Below are 12,608 nucleotides of genomic sequence, written 5' to 3'. Positions count from 1 at the left end.
TATGGTGAAATTTTCTGTGTATGTACTTTTTTCTTTTTTAAGCTTGTTACTGAGTGCATGTGCTCCCTGGAGAGAGTGAGGGAAAGTGAGAAAGCATCTCCCAGGGGGATAGCCACTCCGTAGTGCCTTCTTGGGATTTTGGGCATGAATGCATGTGTGCTGGCATGTTTTTCAAACTGCCAGGTCTGAAACTATGTGTATTTGGTCATGTGGGATCCAGCCTCCTTAATCACCATGCCACTGGCTGGCCCTGTGTGTGTACTTTTGTGTGTCTTTTTGTCCCACAAGAGGTAAGAGTAAATACTTCCTTCAGATTTTTAAGGGGAGTGTGGATCCAGAAAGGGTGTGTTTTTGTTGTTGTTGTTTGTTTGTTTCTTTGTTTTTAAGGAGAGTACTGACCCAGAAAAGTTAGGAACCATGGGTTTAACAGGATTTTTGTTAAAAAGTTAGAGATGGGGGCAGCAGGTGGTATGGTGGTTAAGGACGGTCCCACATGGCCAACCACAGTTCGAGTCCCAGACCTTGTGGCTTGCTTTCTCACTTTCCTTCTCTCTGCATGTCTCTCAAATTTCTCTGGTCAAATTAAAATGAATGAATGAATAAATTTTAAAAAATAAATCTTAAAAAAATGTCTCTCAAATTTCTCTGGTCAAATTAAAATGAATGAATGAATAAATTAAAAAAATAAATCTTAAAAAAAAAGGTAGAGGTAGATAGAGCTGGCCCCATAGCCTAGTGGTTAAGGAAGCAGAATCTCTCATGGCCAAATGTGGTTTGATCCTAGACCCTGTGGCTTGAAAAACACACTGGGCACATTAGCCTGTGTGCCCAGAATCCTGATAGGTTGGCGAAATGGAGAAGGAAATGTGTGAGCGTACCCCATTGGGGGTTGCTTTCTTCCTTTTTCAGTCCAGCAAACATGCTCTCTGGCAATTAAATTAAAAAGGAGAGGCCAGCAGGTGGTGGTGTGTTTAAGGTGCTGGATTCCCACAGGGCTGATCGTGGTTAAGTGCTGGACCTAGCAGCAAAATCCCAAGAGGAGAAGGGAGGCGCTATCCCTTCTGGGGGGTGATTTTTCTCTCTCTTTCATTGTCCTCCACAAGTGTACCTGCCTTATAGCAAAAAGAAAAAGAAGAGGGAGAGCTAAATATTATCCAAAAGAATACCTCTCTCGTCCTTTCCCTGCCATCGTGGTGTGTGCAGTCCACTTGGCTCTTCGCCATGTCTTCTCACAAGACTTTCAGAATCAAGCGGTTTCTGGCCAAAAAGCAGAAGCAAAATTGTCCTGTGCCACAGTGGATTAGAATGAAAACTGATAATAAAATCAGATACAACTCCAAGAAGAGACACTGGAGAAGAACCAAGCAGGGTCTATGAGGAACTGGACAGGATATGGGCCACATATTTACGCTGTACCAAGGTCATTGTGGTCTTGCCACATCAAGCTGAAAATGGTCACCACTGCCTGGACACTTGGGAGTGTTTATTGGAAAGAAATGATGCTTCACTTTGTTTCTAAGTTCTGCATTGGTAGGTTGGTTCAGTAATAAATATGTGAGACCTTAAAAAAAAAAGAATATCTGTCTTATTGGGTTAATGTTTGCTTTCCTTTCTCCTTACATTCAGAAATGTGGAGTCAGTTTCGTTTGAGAGTGGGTATTTTCCATTATAGAGCATGTGTTTGCATTGGTGCCTCTTGATCTTACGGCACTCTTAGAATAAAGGTAGGTACCTCTGTAAGAATGTAGTAGGTTTTGATATGAAGTTGGTGTGTGTTCAGGTCTGAGAGCCTGGAACATGCCAGACTGAGGTGTGTAAACTGCTAGTGGAGGAGTATTTGGACAGTAGATAGCTATATTGACATAATTGGATGAGGCAGTAGACTGGAAACCCCTTCGGCAGGCAGAGGTTGACACATCTTTAGAAGAGGTTTAAAGGAAAAATACTGGCAGAAGGACGAGTATGAGGAATATGTCTTACCGGAGGATCAGTTAAGAATTAAGGAAATGGAGCGGCAGGTGGTGTGGTGGTTGGAGCGCTGGACTCCCACGTTGCGGGCTGCGGTTGAGTCCTGGACCTGTCAGCTTGTTTTCTTGCTTTCTCTTTCTCTCTCTTGCTCTGTGATCAAATTAAAAAATGATAATAACAACAAATTGAATTAAATAAACAAATAATTCTTTAGAAAAAGAATTAAGGAATTAGGCCAGGCCCATGCTCTAGTGGCTAAGGGAACTGAATCCTACTTAGCCAACCACGTGTTTGGAGTCCCAGCCCTGGCAGCTTGCAAAACACATTAGGCATGTAAGTGCCCCAGATCCTGACAGGATTGCAGAGTGTTAGTTAAGAGGGCCCTTGAGGGGAACCAGCAGTTAGTGTAATGGCTATGTCGCTGGACTCCCACGTAGTCGACCGCAATTCGCGTCCCAGACCCAGTGGCTTAAAACTCACGCTGGGCGCATGTGCGTGCTTGCCCAAGATCCCGAGAGGAGAATGGAGGAGAAGGGATTGTGGCGTGGCCATCCCCCCTGGGGGGTGACTTCTCGCTTTCTGTCTCTCTGTCTCTCTCTGTCTGTCTGACGAGCGCACGCGCCCTATAGCAAAAACCTCTCCAAAAAAAAAAGAGGGCTCTTGAGGTTACTTGAACTTAGTAGTCTTAAATTTACAAATGAAAAAATTGGACCTTCTGCTAAGTGACTAGCCCTAGTTCACCCAGGAATTTACCCTTAGAGTGTATTTGTAGGAAAATTGTGGCTATTGTTATTGATATCGTTACAACTAACATTCATATCATAAATTGTCTCCACCTAGTGGCAGCAAATATTTTATCAGAGTGAGGACAAAGGAGGGAGAAAACTGCTAGGGAACTTTTAACTGCTCTTGAGGAAGAGGCAGCCACCTGGTAACAATCGTGCTGCTTTTGCAAAGGGAACAGCAGAGACAGTGTGCCATGCCCAATTCTTACTTCATATTTTGTAACCTTAGAAAGGAATTGCTGTACCCTGTATACCTGAATTAGGCAGTCATTTATTGACAGCATAGGAAGTTAGCATGTTAAATGTGTAAATGTTATACGGAGTCTTCATACGCAAACTCATGTAAGCGTAAGATAAGTCAATATATTCACATATGTAAGGTCTTCTTAAAAGTTTATTTCTTCATTGAGGGGGGCCATGTACAGCCAGTGGAGTCCTCGCACTGCTCTCTGCCGTCAGTCAGCCTGGATCGTGGCAAGTGAGTACCTTTTCCATGTGGGTCCTGTTGCGTTACCAGAACACCACCTGCTGGTCCCAACACGTTTATATTTTTCTCTTCCTCATCTTTATTATGACTTAACCTTATTTCAGTGAAGAGAGTACTAACGGATAACTGATGCTGGGACACCTTGCCAATTGGGGAAAAACTAGATCCTGACTTTTTTTTTTTTTTTAAGATGTTTTGGCCTTAGGGCATGTGTGCTTGTCAGAGAGAGAGAGAGACAGTGACAGTGAGAAAGAAAGTGAGAAATCACCCTCTGGGAGAATGGCCATGACACAGTCCCTTCTGGGGTCTTGGGCACATATGCGCTTGCACCTAGTATGATTTTCAAGCCACTGGGTCCAGGATTTGAACCATGGTTGGCCATGGTGGAGTCCAGTGATGTAACTGCTATACCATGCACTGGCCCCAGCCCAACCTCTGGGAGGTAAAAAGTGAAGCTCTGGGCCCAGCTAAGGTAGCTTGAGTCTGTGACCTCATTGGAGGCCTGGGTTTTATTTTCAGCCCAACCTAGTCTGCGCATGGTGGTGCACACCTCTGGTCCTCGTTAATTAACTGGAAGGCTCGGCGGGAGAATGGTGACATGTTAAAACCCTGTCAGAAATACCCGTCTGTCTATCTACCTGCCTCCCTAACCATTCTTCTAACCTTCCCTTCCTCCCTTCCAGCTCTGTCTCAACAAAAAATAAAAAGAAACAAAGATACTCTGAAAGTATTAGAAGAAAGTATGAATGGGTGTTTTTATAATTTTAGAGTATGGATGATCTTTCCAAAGAAGCCAGAGAGAAGGTCAAGACATTAAAAATATATAAAAAGTAAAATTTATGTCTAAAATAAAATCAAAGACATAAAACAAAGCAACAAATTGGCAAAAAATTTTACCATTGATAACGGGCAAAGGTTTCCTCTACAGAAGTTCTCACAAGTTTCTGTAATGATTGTGTGTGTGAGAGAAAGATTAAGTGAAGCACTCCTGACAGTGTCCTCTCATGCTGAGATCCGCTTTCCCCGCTCTTGCCCACTAGCTCATCAGGATCTTGGGTGCCTGCATGGGCACCCACGTATATTTCAGTCTGGCCACGAGATCCAAACCTGTAGTTGGCCATTTGATCTTCTGTGACCCTGTACTATCACTGAGCTATAGCAACTGGGCCACAAATCAACTTTTTTTTTTAAGAGAGATTTATGTTACAGGGTACGTGAACTTGCTGGAGAGACAGAGAGAGATAGAAAGTGAGAAATCCACAGTCCATGGGTGGGAGGGCTAGGGGGGAGAAGACCATGCTGCAGTTCCTCTCAGGATCTTGGGCATGTAGGCACATCCACCTGGCATGAGTTTTAAGCTGCTTGATCCTGGACTCGAACTGCTGTCGACTATGTGGGAGTCCAGCAACATAACCATTACACCATCTGCTAGTCCCATACAAATTAACTTTTAAAACAACTAACAGAAATGGCTATGATTAAGTAATTGACAAACCAAAAAATAGCCTATAAATCTGTGAAAAAGTATTTCACTTCACTCATTACTGAGGCTTGCAAATTATTATAAGACAGTTCATGAAGTATCATTTCCCATTTATCAGGTTTTTAAGAAAATGTTGCTAATCCCACAGTGGTAGAAATGTAAACTGTTATAGCTATTCAGCAATATTTGTCAGAATAAGAAAAATTTACCTGCTCTTTTTTTTTTTTTTTTTGGAGAGATTTTCACTGTAGGGCGCGTGCGCTCGCCAGACAGACAGAGAGAGACACAGAGACAGAAAGCGAGAAATCACCCCCCAGGGGGGGATGGTCACGCCGCAATCCCTTCTCCTCCATTTTCCTCTCGGGATCTTGGGCACGCACGCACACGCGCCCGGCATGAGTTTTAAGCCACCGGGTCCGGGACACAAACCGCGGTCGACTACGTGGGAGTCCAGCGACATAGCCATTACGCTAACTGCTGGTTCCCCCTGCTCTTTGACCAGTAGTTCAACAGTTCAGAATTTGCCAGAGTCAACTTTTTGCCTCATGTAACTTTTTATTGTCAAAAGTTAGAGAACTAACATACACTAAATCAATACATGAATGAATAGTGAACCACATCTTTACAAACTTTCTGCTAGCACTTTGAAATACCAGGAGTTTGTTAGGTTGTGAAAACACTAATTTTTAGATAAAAATGTGATTATCAACTCTTACCGGCATATAAAAATCATTTGATTTTCAAACCATGCCAAGACTCTGGAGATACTGATTCATTTGATCTTAAATGGGACCTTGGTTTCAAAGTTGTTTAAAAGCTCTAGATTATTCCTGTATCCAGCCAAAATTGAGAACTACTTCTCTAAAAGAAGATCATTTTTCCCTGTGGGTGCATTAATTTTCTTTTGCCAGAAGAGAAGACTCCATTAGACAAATAAATGAAGTTCATATTTTTTGTCATCTACTTCTGCTCTCCTATTAGCTCTCTAATGATTGAGGTTCAGCTGTTGTGGTAGTTTCCTGTTGCTGTGACTAGTTACCACAACTTAGTAACTTGAACAGTGCATATTTATTACCTTACAATACTGGCAGTCAGATAATCAAAATGAGTCTTAGGGGATTAAAATCAAGCTGTTGGAAGATAAGTATTTGTGTGGATGCTTCAGGGGACGGCTCATTTTCTTTCTTTTTCTGTCTTCTAGAGGCTACCCAAATGCCTTTCTTCATAGTCTTCATCACTCTTTAAGCCAGTTGCTTAGTGTCTTCAGATCTCTCTGCAGAGATACTGCTTCCTTCATCGCATCTCGCTTCTCTTATCATATGGCTTTGTCTGACACCCAGAGACCCTTGTAATTACATTGGACCAAACCTGGACGGTCTCATTCTCAAGATAATTAATTTAATCACATTGGCAAACTCCTTTTTGGCACATAAGGTAATATTCATGAGCAGGACATGGACATCTGCAGGGGTCCCTGTTATTCGGTTTACCATAGACTTAATCCAGAACACCATTTACAATGTACAAGCAGAGGGCAAGCCCATACATAGTGTGGTGGTTAAGGCAGCTGAGTCTCAACATGGCTAACCATGAGCTTGGAGTCATGGGCATGGTGGCTTGAGAAACAAACCAGGTGTGTATGTGTGCATGCCTGAAATCCAAAAGGAGGGATTTATAGAGGAGGAGAGATTGTGGCATTACCATTCCCCATGTGGGGTCCTCATACCACTTTTTGGTGAGCTTACCTATCTTTTAAGCACCCTTTGACCTTTTTAAAAAAAAGGGGACCAGCAGATGGCGTAATGGTTATATCTCTGGACTTTAACATAGTTGACCATGGTTCCAAGTCCCAGGCCAGTGGCTTGAAACTCATGCTGGGCACGGGACTGTGCGTGCGTGCCCAAAATCCTGAGAGGAGACTGGAAGAGAAGGGATTGCAGCGTGGCCCACCCTCCCTGAGGGGTGATTTATTGCTCTCTGGCGAGCCTACGTGCCTTATAGCAAAATATCTAAGAAAAAGAAAGAAAAAAGAACCCACCCACACATACAAGTGGTATACTTTAGTGTATCTTAGATATATCATATTATAGCACAAAGTAAACTAGCTTCTGTGTAATAAGTTACGATTTATGTTTGTTACCACTGAGTGATAATCTATAGTTTTCCCTTGATTAGGAATGTAGTTTGGATGGAATAGTCTGGCCTTTCTCATTATTTGAGCAGAAATAGTTAGCATATATTCTTCACAGAATTCTATTAAGTAGATTCTTTATTTTAACACTGGTAGGATTTCATAGTTTGATTTTTTAAAATAATTGTTTAATTTTATTTATTATTATTTGTATCTTTTAATTTGACCAGAGAGAGAAAGGGCAAGTGAGAAAGCAAACCTCTAAGTCTGGGACTTGAGCTGCAGTCGACCATGTGAAAGTCCAGCACCTTAACTACCATGCCACTTCTCCCCCCCTCCCTTTTAATAGTATCTCAGATGAGTAATGTATACAGCAGGATTAAGGTTCATCAATGGGTGTTTTCCTGACTAATAGTATTGCTGATGAATTGTGTTTGAATCAGATACAGATGATTCATAATGTTGTATGGTTAGGTAGTTTTTTTTTTTTTTTAAGGTTTTTGTCATAGAACACATAAGCTAGCCAGAAAGAGTGAGGGGAAGTGAGAAATCACCCCCCCCTTCCCCCAGGGACGATAGGCACACCACAATCCCTTTTCCATCCTCCTCCTAGGATCTTGGGCATGCATGCACACATGCCTGGTGTACATTTCAATCCACGGGTCCCAGGACTTGAACCGTGGTCGGCCATGTGGGAGTCTGCCAACAAAACCACTACACCATCTGCTGGCCCATGTGAGCCAATTTTGACTAGTGCTGATCTTACACCTGTGAATGAAGTTAACAAGCCCAGAGTTTCCTTTATCCTAAAGCTACTTTTTCTTTTTACATTGCCTATTCTTTTATACTGTTGATTGCTATAAGTGGAAATTTCCCACCAAAACCTTTCATGCTTCATAATAATAATGCTAAATATCTCATTGTGTATATATAGGGGGCTTCAAGAAGTTCACAGAAAAATGGAATTAAATTACAAGTTTATTTGGCAGATCACCTTTGAACAGTTCCTGCTGTGTTCCACAATGTGGAAAAGATAGGATGCAGTTAGGAATTGATGATATTACCTTTTTAAATAAAGAAGCTGTTAGGTTACCAAAAGTAATTTAGACGAGTATTCCAGATGTTTAGTACTATGACAAGTTTTTCAATAAAGAACATTTTCTTTGTGTCATTAAAATTAGTTTCTGTCTCACAGCTGTGGTTTTAAATTAAACTGCTAAAAGTAGTTTTTATGAGGTGATAGTTACTGCAGGCAATGTTATGTTGGCAGTTGGATTGCTTATTCAGAATTTATTATTGCTCCCTGGGTTGCCTATTCTTGAGTAAATGTCTAAAATCTTAACACCTGTACCTTATAAGCAAGCAGTGTTTTAATTAAGGAAAGAAATTGTTTGCTCATTTACATGGAAGAAAAACGCTAATGACTGGAAAAGTTAATTTGATGTAACCTTTTTTTTATTTTATTGTGTTCATAGGTCTAATACCTTGTAAGAAAAAGATAAATATGCATATCTTATTTTTCAAAAGAGAGATAAAGCCTGTTTCATAATGCTTAGGGAAGCATATCTTGAACAAATGAAGAATAATACTTTATAGGAAAATGGGATAATCTAAGTAATTTACAAATGATCGTATTTTCTGATATCTGTTTAACAATGTGAAAAACAAATTAGGGAAACAAATCATATCCAGGCTAAAGACTTAAGCATTGTCTGTGGGGAGTTGGTTATATTCATTAGTGTGTTAATAGTTATCATTACTTTTGACAAGTGTGTTAAACTAAAAAATGGCTCCCGAAAGATACCCATATTGTAATCCCTGGATCCTGTAGACGTTAACTTTACCTGGAAAAGGAGTCTTTGCACATTTAATGCAGTTAATAATTTTGAGATGAGATTATCCAGGTGAGCCCTAAATGTTACCACGTAAGTTCTAAGAGAGGGCAGAGGAGGCAGTGTGCCACAAGGCAGAGATTGTAGTGGTGTGGCTGCGAGCCAGGGAATGATCACTCACTCCGAGCTGAAAGAGGTGAAGAACGCATTCTCCCCAGGAACCTCTGAAGGAAGCCTGGCCCACAACACATTGATTTTAGTCCAGTGAGATTTGAAGTAGGACTTTTTGCCTTCATGACTGAGTGAATAAATTGTTACTTTAAACAACCAAATTAGTGGTAACTTGTAACAGCTATAGAAAACTAGTATAGCCATTCATTAACATGAAAATGGACATTTCTTTCTTCTTTTTTTTTTTTTTTTTTTTTGAGGGGTTTTTTTTAAAGGGGGACCTTTCGCCAGAGAGAGACAGAGAGATAGAAAGCGAGAAATCACCCCCCAGGGGGGATGGCCATGCTGCAATCCCTTCTCCTCCATTCTCCTCTCAGGATCTTGGAAGCACACACACAACGTGCCCAGCATGAGTTTAAGCCACCGGGTCCAGGACTCAAACTGCGGTGTTCTACATGGGAGTCCAGCGACATAGCCATTACACTAACTGCTGGTCCCAAAATGGACATTCTAAGTAACCCCATTTACTTAAACTTTCTTTTTTTATGTGGGATGTATACTTTATGGCTCACTTACATTACACTATGGTTTCATTTCAGAATATTCAGAATAGACTAGGCAGTTTTTATAATTAAAACAGCTGGTAAACATTTTTAGGCATAGAACTCTTGAAATGGAAAATTTTAACTCAAAATAAGTTGTATTTAAAGTTTCTTTTTTGAGAGTAAATTTTTGTCCAATCCAAAAGCTTCCTCATGGCTGCCTTCTTAAAGCTACGCTTGCACAACTTAGACTTGTAAAATTTTACAACAAAATGTCAGCTCTTCTGTCTGCACCTCTGTTATTTAATATAATTTTTTTTCAGATATATTATAGGAAGTAATTTCTTTTTGGAAAAGACTTAATGTAACATTCCTGTTAAGTTAGGAAGTGGCTAAATTTTCTCTAGTCTTGGACATGTTGTGAGGCTAAAAAGTAATGATGCTTCTTTAAAGCATTGAGGTCTTTGTCCAAGAATTGAGTTTTGAGTTTACTCGGACCCAGCATATGCTGAGCTCTCACTTGAGACTTCAGTTTTTGAGAGTCCAACTAAAGAATAAAGACCATATACGTTTCCTTTGTTCTAGCCTTATAGCCTTAATCACCAGCAGTGTCCTGAGCCTGTAATGTCTTACTCCCCTCAAAGATTGTGTCTGTGTTTGGGGCAGAAGTGTTATAAAGAATTCGTAAATTTTTTTTTTTTTTTTAAGATTTTTGGCATAGAGTGCCTGAGGGGGCTGAGGGAGGGTAAGAAGAAATCGCTCTGCAGGGGGGTGGCCATTCCACAGTCCTGCCTCTTCTGTTCTCCTTTTGGGATTTTGGGCACACATGCACATTGACCAGATGTGATTTTCAAGCCACTGAGTCCAGGACTCGAACCATCATTGATCATGTGTGAGTCCAGAACCTTAACCATTACACCACCTGCTGGCCCCAATTTCTTTCTCCCTTCTCCCTTCATTCCTTCTCTCCTTCCTTCCATTCCTTCTCCTCCTCCCCCTTTTTTGGGGGGAGGGGGGGGATTTTTTTGCTAACCAGAAAGAGACAGGCAGAAACCGAGAATCACCCCCCAGCAGGGATGGCCACACTGTACTCCCTTCTCCGCTCTCTTGGGATCCTGGGCACACATGCACACGTGCTCAACGTGAATTTAAGCCTCTGGGTCTGGGACTCAAACTGCTGTCAGATACTTGGGAGTCCAGCGATGTAGCCATTACACCATCTGCTGGTCCGGGCCTCTTAAAAAAAAAAAAAAAAAGATTTGCTAGAGAGAAAGCAACCCCATGGAGGGTGGTTATGCCACAATCCCTTCTTTTCTTCTCCCTTTTGGGGTTTTGGGCATGCCCATGTGCCAAGTGTGTTTTTCAAGCTGCCAGATCTGGGAGTTGAACCACATAGTCAGCCATGTGGGATCCGGCTGCCTTAACCACCAGGTTACCATTTGGCCTGAGAATTCAGAGATCTGGACCAGCCCTGTTGCCTAGGGGTTAAGGGAATTGGATCCCACATGGTCTTGTCCCTGGTGACTTGAAATTGAAATACATGTTGGTTTCAGGTGTGTGTATGTGCCTAAAATTCAAAAGAATAGGGAAATGGAGAAGGGATTGCAGCGTGAACATGCCTCATTGAGGGGTTCTTTCTCCCTCTTTATTCCTCTGTAGCAAAACATGCATCCCTTAGCAATTAAAAAAGTCACAAATTTCTAATAAAAGTTGCACCAGAAATATCTTCATGCAGTATGTTTGTCATGTGAGTTTCCAAGAACTAAACTTAATGTTTAGCTACATACAGGTTACTAACAGTTGACAACTGACAGAATCTGCTCTTTCTGGCAATTTTTGTTTGTTATAGGGTAAGCCTTAAATGATTAGTATTGAATCAGCATACTTGCTGATTTTTCTATGATATTAAGCACATACTCAAAGATTCTAGCACTTTTTACTATTCTCTTTTCTAAAATAACTTACTCTTTTCAGAAGAGAGTTAAGTTAGTAGAAGGCTTAATAATTTTTTCCCTAGTCTTTTATATGTTGTGGTGCTAAGAAGTAATTATCTTTAAATTGAAACAAAGTAGATGATATCCTCTCAGTTTGTGACTGTCATTTATAATTTTTGATAATCATTTGTGGTATGTACCAGGCATTTTATATGAGCATCTCATTCAATTTTGTCAATTCTGAATTTTTTTTTTTTATCACTTTGCAGATTAAAAAAAAAAAAAACACCTTGAAATGTTGAGAAATTTGCCCATGAGTCGACAGCTAGTGACTGCCACAGCCAGGATGCAAAGGAAAGCCTGATCCAATTCCAGAAATCACTTACCGTGTTTCTTGGCTGTTTCAATTTATGTACTATAATATAGGACATAGCTAAATAAGAATATAGGACCATTTCTACAGAGTTCCTGCCTTTACTCTTGAAGGAATTATGGTTTACTCGATCCATTTTTCCTGCACTGGTCTTCAGAACAAGTGTATGTCCCAGTTGGCGGGGGTGGGGGGGGTTTGAGAGTCTTGGGGTCTTAGAGTTGAATGGGAACCTATAGTAGTGTTTTTTTCCAATTATTTTATTATTTATTTATTTATTTATTTTAATTTGACCAGAGAGGGACACAGTGAGAAAAAGAGAAAGCAAGCTGCCACGCCCAGAACCCCTGAACTGCAGTTGGCTGTGTGGGAGTCAGTGCCCTTAACTACCCTGACACTTGCCGGCCCCAAGAACCTATATTAGTTTTATCTTTAGTTTTTTCATGTAAACTCTTTTCTTTGCTGCATTTAACCTCTAGACTTAACTATGGTTTATCCTTACTCCCCTCAACCAACTGAACTTTGTAGTGTAGGAGTGGAATAGAAATGGCATTTTAGGAAACCTCAACATTACTTTTTCCCAAGTATTATAAAATGAATAGTAGAAATAAATGTTATGATTAGACTAGACTAATCTTCAAAAGTTTAGCCTTCAAAAGATTAATTTGTAATACAGTTGAACTAGTGTATGCACGTTTCCTAATAGTTCAGGTACATTACTTGTTTTTAATGGAAAAACTTAGAATGAAAATTTTAGTTTCAGGACCAGCAGTTAGCATAATGGCTATGTCGCTGGCCTCCCACATAGTCGACCGCGGTTCGAGTCCTGGACCCGGTGGCTTAAACTCACGCCGGGCGCGTGTGCGTGCATGCCCAAGATCCCGAGAGGAGAATGGAGGAGAAAG

The 12,608-nt window shown here is 40.9% G+C and overlaps 1 pseudogene; it reads left to right on the top strand.

Annotated features, from left to right (window-relative positions):
* The first annotated feature begins 1,153 nt into the window (after window positions 1-1,153).
* LOC114006984 (60S ribosomal protein L39 pseudogene) lies at window positions 1,154-2,035 on the top strand (annotated as a pseudogene).
* The last annotated feature ends 10,573 nt before the right edge of the window (window positions 2,036-12,608 follow it).

The sequence above is a fragment of the Tupaia chinensis genome, unplaced genomic scaffold, assembly GCF_000334495.1.
Source record: "Tupaia chinensis unplaced genomic scaffold, TupChi_1.0 Scaffold000112_1, whole genome shotgun sequence".
NCBI lineage: Eukaryota > Metazoa > Chordata > Mammalia > Scandentia > Tupaiidae > Tupaia > Tupaia belangeri.
This window is presented reverse-complemented; position numbering and strand designations above follow the sequence as displayed.